General features: G+C 39.7%; 1 protein-coding gene across 1 annotated transcript in view; it reads left to right on the top strand.

The window, feature by feature from the left end:
* The window catches only part of GLRA3 (glycine receptor alpha 3), a 197534-nt gene that overhangs the window by 30237 nt on the left and 155045 nt on the right, over positions 1 to 12252 (top strand). The gene's annotated exons all lie outside the window — the stretch shown is intronic.

Raw genomic sequence — 12252 nt, 5'->3', positions numbered from 1 at the left:
TTTATGGCTAAGTAGTATTCCATTGTATATATGTACCACAGCTTCTTCATCCATTCATCTGTCAATGGACATCTAGGTTGCTTCCATGTTCTAGCTATTGTAAATAGTGCTGCAATGAACATCGGGGTACATGTGTCTTTTTCAGTTTTGATTTCTTCAGGGTATATGCCTAGGAGTGGGATTGCTGGGTCTTATGGTGGTTTTATTCCTAGCTTTTTAAGGAGTCTCTATACCATCTTCCATAGTGGTGGTATCAGTTTACATTCCCATAAGCAATACAAGAATATTCCCTTTTCTCCACACCCTCTCTGGCATTTATTGTTTATAGACTTTTTGATGATGACCATTCTGACTGGGATTTCTTTGGAAGGAATGATGCTAAAGCTGAAACTCCAGTACTTTGGCCACCTCATGTGAAGAGTTGACTCATTGGAAAAGACTCTGATGCTGGGAGGGATTGGGGGCAGGAGGAGAAGGGGACGACAGAGGATGAGATGGCTGGATGGCACCACTGACTCGATGGATGTGAGTCTGAGTGAACTCCGGGAGTTGGTGATGGACAGGGAGGCCTGGTGTGCTGCAATTCATGGGGTCGCAAAGAGTCAGGCACGACTGAGCAACTGATCTGATCTGATCTAATTCTGACTGGTGTGAAGTGGTATCTCATTGTAGTTTTGATTTGCATTTCTCTGATAATGACTGATGTTGAGTATCTTTTCATATGTCTGTTAGCCATCTGTATGTCTTCTTTGGCGAAATGTCTCTTCAGGTCCCTTTCCCACTTTTTGATTGGGTTGTTTGCTTTTCTGATATTGAGTTGTTTAAGCTGCTGGTATATTTTGGAAATTAATTCTTTATCAGTTGTTTCCCTTGCTATTATTTTCTCCCATTCTGAAAGTTGTCTTTTCACCTTGTTTGTAGTTTCCTTTTCTGTGCAAAAGCTTTTAAGTTTAATTAGGTCCCTCTTGTTTACTTTTGTTTTTATTTCCATTACTCTAGAAGGTGAGTCATAGAAGATCTTTTTTTGATTTATGTCATGGAGTATTCTGCCTATGTTCTCCTCTAAGAGTTTAATCGTTTCTGGTCTTACATTTAGGTCTTTAATCCATTTTGAGTTTATCTTTATGTATGGCATTAGGTAGTGATCTAATTTCATTCTTTTGCATGTTGCTGTCCAGTTTTCCCAGCACCACTTATTGAAGAGGCTGTCTTTTCCACATTGCATATTCTTGCCTCCTTTGTCAAAAATTAGTTACCCATAGGTACGTGGGTTTATCTCTGGGTTCTCTGTCTTTTCCATTGGTCTCTATTTCTGTTTTTGTACCAGTACCATACTGTCTTGATGACTGTAGCTTAGTAGTATAGTCTGAAGTCAAGAAGGTCGATTCCTCCAGCTCCATTCTTCTTTTTCAAGACTACTTTGGCTATTTGGGGTCTTTTGTGTTTCCATATGAATTGTAAAATTTTGTTCTAGTTCTGTGGCCATTGGTAATTTGATAGGGATCACATTGAATCTGTATATTGCATTTGGTAGTATAGTCATTTTCACAATATTGATTCTTCCTACCCAGGAACATGGACTATCTCTCCATCTGTTTATATCGTCTTTGATTTCTTTGATCAGTGTCTTATAGTTTTCTGTATACATGTCTTTTGTTTCCTTAGGTAGGTTTATTCCTAGATATTTTATTATTTTTATTGCAATGCTGAATAGTATTAATTCTGTAATTTCTCTTTCTGATTTTTCATTGTTAGTATATAGGGGTGCAAATGATTTCTGTGTATTGACTTCGTATCCTGTGACTTTGCTGAATTTTCTGATTAGCTCTAGTAATTTTCTGATAGTTTCTTTTGGGTTTTCTATATATAGTATCATGTCATCTGCAAACAGTGAGAGTTTTACTTCTTCTTTTCCAATCTGTATTCCTTTTATTTTTTTTCTCTAATTGCCATAGCTATGACTTCCAAAACTGTGTTGAATAATAGTGGTGAGAGTGGACACTCTTGCCTTGTTCCTGATCTTAGAGGGAAAGCTTTTAGTTTTTCACCATTGAGAATAATGTTTTTCATGGACTTTTCATATATGGCCTTTACTATGTTGAGGTAGGTTCCTTCTATGCCCACTTTTTGAAGTATTTTTATCATAAATGGATGCTGGATTTTGTCAAAGGCTTTTTCTGCATCTATTGAGATGATTATATGGTTTTTATCTTTCAATTTGTTGGTGTGGTGTATCACATTGATTAATTTGTGTATATTAAAGAATCCTTGCATCCTGGAATAAACCTGACTTGTTCATGGTGTATGAACTTTTTAATATGTTGTTGGATTCTGTTTGCTATAATTTTGTTGAGGATTTTTGCATCTATATTCATCATGATATTTACCTGTCATTTTCTTTTTGTGTGTTGTTTTTTCCTGGTTTTGGTATCAGAGTGATTGTGGCCTCATAGAATGAGTTTGGAAGTGTTCCTTCCTCTGCAAAATTTTATGGAAGAGTTTCAGAAAAGTAGGCATTAGCTCTTCTCTAAATGTTTGATAGAATTCCCCCATGAAGCCATCTGGCCCTGGACTTTTGTTTTGGGGAGATTTTTGATCACTGTTTTAATTTCAGTGTTTGTAACTGGGTTGTTCAGAATTTCTGTTTCTTCCTCGTTCAGTCGTGGGAGGCTGATCTTTTATAAGTATCTGTCCATTTCCTCTAGGTTGTCCATTTTATTAGCATATGGTTGATCATGATATTCTGTTATGATCCTTTGTATTTCTGTGTTGTCTGTTGTAACTTCTCCTTTTTCATTTATAATTTTATTGATTCAATTTTTCTCCCTTTTTTTCTTGATGAATCTGGCTAGTGGTTTGTCAATTTTGTTTATCTTCTCAAAGAACCAACTTTTAGTTTTATTAATCTTTGCTATTGTTTCCATCATTTCTTTCAGTTATTTCTGCTCTGATTTTTATGATCTCCTTCCTTATGCTGACTTTGGGGTTTTTTAGTTCTTCTTTTTCCAGCTGCTTTAGATGTAGTGTTAGGCTGTCTATTTGATGCTTTTCTTGCTTCTTGAGGTATGATTGTATCACTATAAACCTTCCTCCTAGAACTGCTTTTGCTGAGTCTCATAGGTTTTGGGTCACCCTGTTTTTCATTGTCATTTGTTTCTAGGAATTCTGCTTATTTAACTTTTATGCAGAGTACATCATGAGAAACGCTGGGCTGGATGAAGCACAAGCTGGAATCAAGATTGCCAGGAGAAATATCAATAATCTCAGATATGCAGATGACACTACCCTTATGGCAGAAAGTGAAAAGGAACTAAAAAGCCTCTTGATGAAGGTGAAAGAGGAGAGTGAAAAGTTGGCTTAAAACTCAACATTCAGAAAACTAAGATCATGGCATCTGGTCCCATCACTTCATGGGAAATAGATGGGGAAACAGTGGAAACAGTGTCAGACTTTATTTTGGGGGGCTCCAAAATCACTGCAAATGGTGACTGCAGCCATGAAATTAAAAGACGCTTACTCCTTGGAAGGAAAGTTATGACCAATCCAGACAGCATATTCAAAAGCAGAGACATTACTTTGCCAACAAAGGTCCGTCTAGTCAAAGCTATGATTTTTCCAGTGGTCATGTATGGATGTGAGAGTTGGACTATAAAGAAAGCTGAGCACCGAAGAATTGATGCTTTTGAAGTGTGGTGTTGGAGAAGACTCTTGAGAGTCCCTTGGACTGCAAGGAGATCCAACCAGTCCTTTCTGAAGGAGATCAGCCCTGGGATTTCTTTGGAAGGAATGATGCTAAAGCTGAAACTCCAGTACTTTGGCCACCTCATGCGAAGAGTTGACTCATTGGAAAGGACTCTGATGCTGGGAGGGATTGGGGGCAGGAGGAGAAGGGGATGACAGAGGATGAGATGGCTGGATGGCATCACTGACTCGATGGACGTGAGTCTGAGTGAACTCCGGGAGTTGGTGATGGACAGGGAGGCCTGGCGTGCTGAGATTCATGGAGTCGCAAAGAGTCAGACAGGATGGAGCGACTGAACTGAACTGAACTGAATGTATTGTTTAATCTCCATGAGTTTGTGTTTTTTGCTTTTTTTTTTTTTTTCCTGTAGTTGGTATCTAGTCTCATAGCATTGTAGTCAGAGGAGATACTTGATACAATTTTAATTTTCTTAAATTTACTGAGGTTTGATTTGTGGCCCAAGATGTGGTCTATCCTGGAGAATGTTCCATGGGCACTTGAGAAGAAGTGTATTCTTCTGCATTTGTATATAAAGTCCTGAAGATATCAATTAGGTCCATTTGGTCTAATGTTTCATGTAAGGTTTATGTTTCCTTATTGATTCTCTGTTTTGATGGTCTATCCATTGATGAAAGTAGGGTGTTAAAGTCTTCTACTATTATCGTGTTGCTGTCAGTTTCTCCTCTTATGCCTGTTAGTGTTTGCTTTATGTATTGAGGTGCTCCTATGTTGGGTGCATAGATGTTTGCAATTGTTATGTCTTCTTCTTGGATTGATCCCTTGATCATTATATAGTCTTTCTTTGTCTGTTAGGATATTCTTTATTTTAAAGTCTATTTTGTCTGAAAATAAGGATTGCCACTCCAGCTTTCTTTTGGTTTCCATTTGCATGGAATATCTTTTTCCATCCTTTTACTTTCAGTCTTTATGTGTCTCTAGGTCTGAAGTGGGTCTCCTGTAGGCAGCATATATCTAGGTCTTGTTTTTGTATCCATTCAGTCAAGTCTGTATCTTTTGGTTGGTGCATTGAATCCATTTCCATTTAAAGTAATTATTGATGCCTATGTTCCTATTAACATTTTCTTGATTGTTTTGGGTTTGTTTTTGTAGGTCTTTCTTTTCTCTTGTGTTTACTGGCTATGTAAGTCCCTTTAGTATTTGTTGCAAGGCTGGTTTGGTGGTGTTGAGTTCTCTTAACTTCTGCTTGTCTGTAAAGCTTTTGATTTCTCTGTTAATTTTGAATGAAATCTTTGCTTGGTATAGTAATCGTGGCTGTAGGTTTTTCTCTTTCAGTACTTTAAATATATCCTGCCATTCCCTTCTGGCCTGTAGCGTTTCTGCTGAAAGATCTGATGTTAATCATATGGGTTTTCCCTTGTATGTTACTTGTTGCTTTTCCCTTGCTGCTTCTGATATTCTTTATTTGTGCTTAATCTCTGTTAGCTTGATTAATATGTCTCTCAATGTGTTTCTCCTTGAGTTTAACCTGTAGGGAACTCTCTGCTCATCTTGGACTTGATTGACTATTACCTTTCCCATGTTGGGGAAATTTTCAACTATAATTTCTTCAAAAATTTTCTCAGTGCCCTTCTTTTATCTTCTTCCTCTGGGACCCTTATAACTTGCATGTTGGTGCATTTAATATTGTCCCAAAGCTCTTTGAGGCTTTCTTCAATTCTTTTCATTCCTTTCCCTTTATTCTGCTTTTCAGCAGTTATTTCCACCATTCTATCCTCCCACTCACTTATCCATTCCTCTGACTCAGTTATTCTGCTGTGGGTTCCTTCTAGAGTATTTTTAATTTCAGTAATTGTGTTGTTCATCTCTGTTTGCTTATTCTTTATTTCTTCCATGTCCTCGGTGATTGTACTAACTGTGTTAAATGCTTCTTGCATTTTCTCCATTCTATTTTCAAGTCTTTGGAGCATCTTTACTATCATTATCCTGAATTCTCTTTCAGGGAGATAACTTATTTCCTCTTCGTTTATTTGGTCTTGTGAGTTTCTACCTTGCTTTTTCATTTGTGCTGTTTTTCTCTGTCTTTTCATCTTTTTTTGTTTGTTTGTTTCTAACTTGCTCCACTTGGAGTCTCCTTTTCCCAGGCTTTAGGGTTGTATTACTTCTTCCTTTTGATTTTTGCCCTTGGAAGGAAATGTTGGTTGGGTGGTTTGTGTTGATTTCTTTTTGGGGGTGACTTGTGCCTGTGTTCTCATTTCAGAGAGCTTAGCCTGTCCCCCTGGAGACCTGGGGTCTTCTGCTGTCACCTAGAGGTTGCTTTGTAGGAGTTATTCTGTATCTTGATGAGTTTTAGATGTATTTGGGGGGAGGCTTGTGATCTCCCCATCTTGCTCCTCTTCCATCTTTTTCCCAGCCTCTTATTCTATTTTAAGATTAGTGTTAGATGTAATATTTGAAAAAATTATTTTATAAGTAGGTTAATAAAAGGTATTAGGAAAAGATAGACTTTTTTGGAAGCTAGGTACTGTGTGAATGCAAGCAATTATCATTAATATTTAGCATTTATCTGCCTAAAAAAATCAAATTACTTCTATTTTGTTAAAATTGTAGGCATGCAGTATGAATCTTAATTACATTTGTTGCCCTTCATGGCTTTGTTTCTTTAATGTGCTATATAACACTTAATATATCTGAAAATATAGGTAGCCAACTTTTCAAAATGATCAATTAACATTTTTCATGTTGATATTGATATTTAAATCATGTTGATATTTCTCTCTTTCTCATTCCCCTTTCTTCTCTCCTATTGGTAGAATATTTACTGGTAGTTAGTTAATTAAAATTGTTGACTATTCATTACGGGGCAACCCAAAAGATAAACTCTGTGTCTTTTCTTTTAAAAACAAATCTTTACATTACTTACAAGAAAAGAGTTTTTAAAGAGTTCTACAAAATAGTATTATGGGAATTAGCTGTTACCATGGGAGTAAACACAAGTACCAAGCAGAGAAAGATGGATGGAGCTGTGAGCAGTGTGGTTCTTTAAATCATAAATACAATAAAACAAATACAAAAAGAAATCTGGGAAGACACTGTCAGAACAGTGATAGCAAAATTAATGGAATGCTGACTTCTATAAACTCCTTCCTCCATGAAAGCAATGAGAAAACTGTCCAAAAAAAGTGACAATCAGCTTTTTCAGAACTCTGGTAATTAATCATCTGGTAATTAATCAGAGACTTGCAGTAATCCATGAAGTAGTTTAATCAAGGAAAACATTTGAACCTTGGTAAGAACAATGGGATTTCTGGCTTGTAACTTGCTCTATCCCCTTCCTTTTTCCTGAGCTCCTTAGTAGCATTGTAAGCCAGCAGCACACAGTCACAGTAAGAACAGCAGCCTGGCAGCTACCAGAGGGGACAGAATGGAGTTTGAATTTCTTTAAAATCATATTCTTGGAAAATTGCCCTGATTTTACCTGTCTGGAGGTTTTCTGGGAGACCCCGTTTGCTTTTTCCTGAAGATGTTCATGTATTTCTTAACTTCACAGGTGCCTGAGGCAGTAGAGAATAGTGAGTGCAAACAACAGACTGACTAAGAAGCTTGAAAGAAAAGCAGTGGAATGACAACTATCCCTAGGGGTTTTGAAAAGCCCCACATATTCCTGGGCATCTAGAAGTCCACACATACGTCTGTGGTCATGAGATCCAGGATAGTGCGCTGAACTGCATCTTTCCAAAATTTACATGTTGAAGTTCTAACTCCCAGTGTCTCAGAGTGTGACTTTATTTGTTGATAATTAAGGTGTAATGAGGTCATATTGGTAGACTCCAACCTAATGTGACTGGTGTCCTTCTGGGAAGAAATTAGGACACAGACACACAGAGAGGAAGGACTCTGTGAAGATACAGAGAGAAGATGGCCACCTAGAAGCAAGGGAGGGAGGCTCTCAAAGGAAACTAAGCTGCCAACACCTTGATCTTGGATTCCTAGCTCCCAGAACTGGGAGAAAATTAAGTTCTGTTGTTTAAACCATCAGCCGGTGGTACTTTGTTAAGAGAGCCCTGCTGCTGCTGCTGCTAAGTTGCTTCAGTCATGTCTGACTCTGTGCAACCTCAAAGACGGCAGCCCACGAGGCTCCCCCGTCCCTAGGATTCTCCAGGCAAGAACACTGGAGTGGGTTGCCATTTCCTTCTCCAATGCAGGAAAGTGAAAAGTGAAAGTGAAGTTGGATACCAAGAAGATGCTGAGCTCCCTCCAGTGTCTTTGGATCTTTTGTGCAAACAGGAAGTAAGGCTACAGCAGATTCATCAACTGCATGACTCAATGTTGAAGAATGGCCCCATGAGCTTAGGGCCCCCAGAAAATACTGGGAAATTTACTGGCCCTAGGAGTTAAAAAAAATCACTGTCTAATTATTAGTTGGTCTCTAAGACAACTAAACAGATATTCCCATCAGTTCAGTTCAGTTCACTTGCTCAGTCGTGTCCGACTCTTTGTGACTCCATGAATTGCAGCACGCCAGGCCTCCCTGTCCATCACCAACTCCCAAGTTCACTCAAACTCACATCCATCGAGTCGGTGATGCCATCCAGCCATCTCATCCTCTCTTGTCCCCTTCTCCTCCTGCCCCCAATCCCTCCCAGCATCAGAGTCTTTTCCAATGAGTCAACTCTTTGCATGAGGTGACCAAAGTACAGGAGTTTCAGTTTTAGCATCATTCCTTCCAAAGAAGGACTGATCTCCTTCAGAATGGACTGGTTGGATCTCCTTGCAGTCCAAGGGACTCTCAAGAGTCTTCTCCAACACCACAGTTCAAATTGAACACCACAGTTCAACACCACAGTTCAATTCTTCGGCGCTCAGCTTTCTTCACAGTCCAAATCTCACATCCATACATGACTACTGGAAAAACCATAGCCTTGACTAGATGGACCTTTGTTGGCAAAATAATGTCTCTGCTTTTGAATATGATATCTAGGTTGGTCATAACTTTCCTTCCAAGGAGTAAGTGCCTTTTAATTTCATGGCTGCAATCACCATCTGCAGTGATTTTGGAGCCCCCCAAAATAAACTCTGACACTGTTTCCCCATCTATTTCCCATGAAGTGATGGGACCAGATGCCATGATCTTTGTTTTGTAAATGTTGAGCTTTGAGCCCACTTTTTCACTCTCCTCTTTCACTTTCATCAAGAGGCTTTTTAATTCCTCTTCACTTTCTGCCATAAGGGTGGTGTCATCTGCATATCTGAGGTTATTGATATTTCTCCCGGCAATCTTGATTCCAGCTTGTGTTTCATCCAGCCCAGCGTTTCTCCTGATGTACTCTGCATATAAGTTAAATAAACAGGGTGACAATATACAGCCTTGATGTACTCCTTTTCCTGTTTGGAACCAGTCTATTGTTCCATGTCCAGTTATAACTGTTCCTTCCTGACCTGCATATAGGTTTCTCAAGAGGCAGGTCAGGTGGTCTGGTATTCCCATTTCTTCAGAATTTTCCACAGTTTGTGGTGATCCACACAGTCAAAGGCTTTGGCATAGTCAAGAAAGCAGAAATAGATGTTTTGCTGGAACTCTCTTGCTTTTTCCATGATCCAGCAGATGTTGGCAACTTGATCTCTGGTTCCTCTGCCTTTTCTGAAACCAGCTTGAACATCTGGAAGTTCACAGTTCATGTATTGCTGAAGCCTGGCTTGGAGAATTTTGAGCATTACTTTACTAGTGTGTGAGATGAGTGCAATTGTGCGGTAGTTTGAGCATTCTTTGGCATTTTGGGATTGAAATGAAAACTGACGTTTTCCAGTCTTGTGGCCACTGCTGAGTTTTCCAAAGTTGCTGGCATATTGCGTGCAGCACTTCCACAGTATCATCTTTCAGGATTTGAAATAGCTCTCATAGTCATTTATTATACAGAATGTAGATTTTACCAAATTAGTTCAGAAAAATCAATTAATACCCAAAGACATAAAATCAGCTATTTTAAATACTTTCAAAGAACTAAACGACACCATGCCCAAAGAACTGGAAAGAAAGTGATGACAATAGTATCTCACCAAATACAAAATACCAAAAGAGAGATGGAAATTACAGAAAGACACAGATGTAAAAGAACGGACTTTTGGACTCTGGGAGAAGGAGAGTGTGGGATGATTTGAGAGAATAACATTGAAACATATATGTTGCCATATGTAAAACAGATGACCAGTGCAAGTTTGATGCATGAAGCAGGGCACCTGAAGTCAGTGCTCTGGGATAGCCTGGAGGGGTGGGGTGGGGAGGAGGGAGGTAGAAGGGAGGTTCAGGATGTAGGGAGCACGTGTGTACCTATGGTCGGTTCATTATGATGTGTGGCAGAAACCATCACACTATTATAATTATCCTCCAATTAAAGCAAATAATAAAGAAAACAAATTGCAGGAAGAACAGAAGAGTAATTCTTCAGTTGAAAAGTAGCGTAAAAAAATTCACCAGAAGGCTTCTATTAGATTCCTATGACTATTGTAACAAGTCAAATTGGGTAGCGGAAAACAACAGAAATTTATTTTCTCACAGTTCTGGAGTCCAAATGTCTGAAATGAGTTCACTGGGCTCCAGACAAGATGTGAGTAGGACCGCCTTCCCTCAGAGGCACTAGGGGAGAATCTGTTCCTTCCTCTTCCAGTCTCTGTTGATCACTGGAATTCCTTGGCTATGGGCACACCTCTCTAATCTCTGCCTCTGTGGCCACACCACCTTTCCTCTTCTGCTCACAATCAAACGTACCACTGCATCTCTCTTCTAAGGCTCCATGTCACTGCATACAGAGGCTGACCCAGATAACCTATGACAACCTTCTCCATAAATGCAAAATGTGAGTGCTTGCCAGTTCAGGGTGTTATTTTTTAAAAGTTGATGGGCAGAGTATCGAGATCCAGGTAAGCTGGTTTATTTGTTGGTAAAAAATGTAGATTTTTATTTTCTTACAACCGAAAGGAAGAATTTTGCAAAGGAAACCCAGGGAGTAGTTTAGAAGCAGCAGTATGTAGCCAGGAGAGCCCCCAAAATGCCCTTTTCTGCCCACTGCTCTTGGGCTATGGAAAATGAGCAAATGCTGAAGGACAGGCAAAAGTTTCTTAAAGCCAGATGGTAAGGGAAAGTTCTAGAGTTATTGAGAAGAGAGTAGGTTTTTTATTTTTCTTTTCATGATGATTATTGTGACTTTAGAATAAACTTTCCAGAGATCACCATGGCAAGGGGTTCAACTGACCAGTAATGATCAGAGATAAAGGATTACAAAGTAATATGGAGGCAACAGAATAGGGAGAGAAGAAGTTTCTGTTTAGAGAGAATGGAGAAGGAAATGGCAGCCCATTCCAGCGTTCTTGCCTGGAGAATCCCAGGGATGGCGGAGCCTGGTGGGCTGCCGTCTATGTGGTCACACAGAGTCGGACATGACTGAAGCGACTTAGCAGCAGTAGCAGCAGAGAGAAAGCAAGAGAGACAGAATGAGAGTTATTGGGAAGATAAGTGACTTAGACTGTCCAGAACTAGATACATCCTCTAGAACAGGACAAGAGTTAATAGGTGCTATTAGCTGTGATACTATACTTTCATAAACATTATTCTCACACTATCATTGATATTAGATTTTACAGTTGTGCTTATTAATTACTGAATATAAACAATGAGGGAGACCCAGGTTCGATCCCTGGGGCAGGAAGATCCCCTGGAGAAGGAAATGGCAACCCACTCCAGTACTCCCCACTCCAGTACTCTTGCCTGGAAACTCCCATGGATGGAGGAGCCTGGTAGGCTGCAGTCCATGGGGTCGCTAAGGGTTGGACACGACTGAGCGACTTCACTTTTACTTTTCATTTTCATGCATTGGAGAAGGAAATGGCAACCCACTCCAGTGTTCTTGCCTGGAGAATCCCAAGGACAGGGGAGCCTGGTGGGCTGCTGTCTCTGGGGTCGCACAGAGTCGGACAGGACTGAAGTGACTTAGCAGCAGCAGCAGCCAGTACTCTTGCCTGGAGAATCCCATGGACGGAGGATCCTGGTAGACTACAGTTCATGGGGTCTCAAAGAGTCCGACACAACAGAGCGACTTCATTTTCACTTTCACTTTTCATATGAGTGTAGTAGGTAATTTAATGGTTATGGCTTTAAGCCCATTTTCACTACTTGTTGGAAATTCTGACAGGAGGAATTTAATAACTTGATACTTCTGGGAGTGACCACAAAGGTTCAGAGTTTGATAATGCTCTGAGTGACAGAGCTGGGAGGATGCGATGACTGACAATATCTAGGAAGTAACATCAGGTCAAACATATATGTGTGTGTGTGTGTGTGTATATATATATCTCAAACACATGTGTCCTCAGAAAGTCTGCTTCACTTTCTTGAGCAAAGCTCTGAGATAAAAAGATTCATTTGGCACTAGCAAGCAGGCTGAGACCTTCTAGGGACTAGCCTAGATAAATGGGGAGCTGGATGGGGGTGCAGTCACTTGTGGGCTTCTAAGGAACATGTTTGAATGAAAAAAATGCAATAACCCTCCACCTTTCCC

Source organism: Bos javanicus, chromosome 8, assembly GCF_032452875.1.
Source record: "Bos javanicus breed banteng chromosome 8, ARS-OSU_banteng_1.0, whole genome shotgun sequence".
In the NCBI taxonomy this organism is placed as follows: domain Eukaryota; kingdom Metazoa; phylum Chordata; class Mammalia; order Artiodactyla; family Bovidae; genus Bos; species Bos javanicus.
This window is presented reverse-complemented; position numbering and strand designations above follow the sequence as displayed.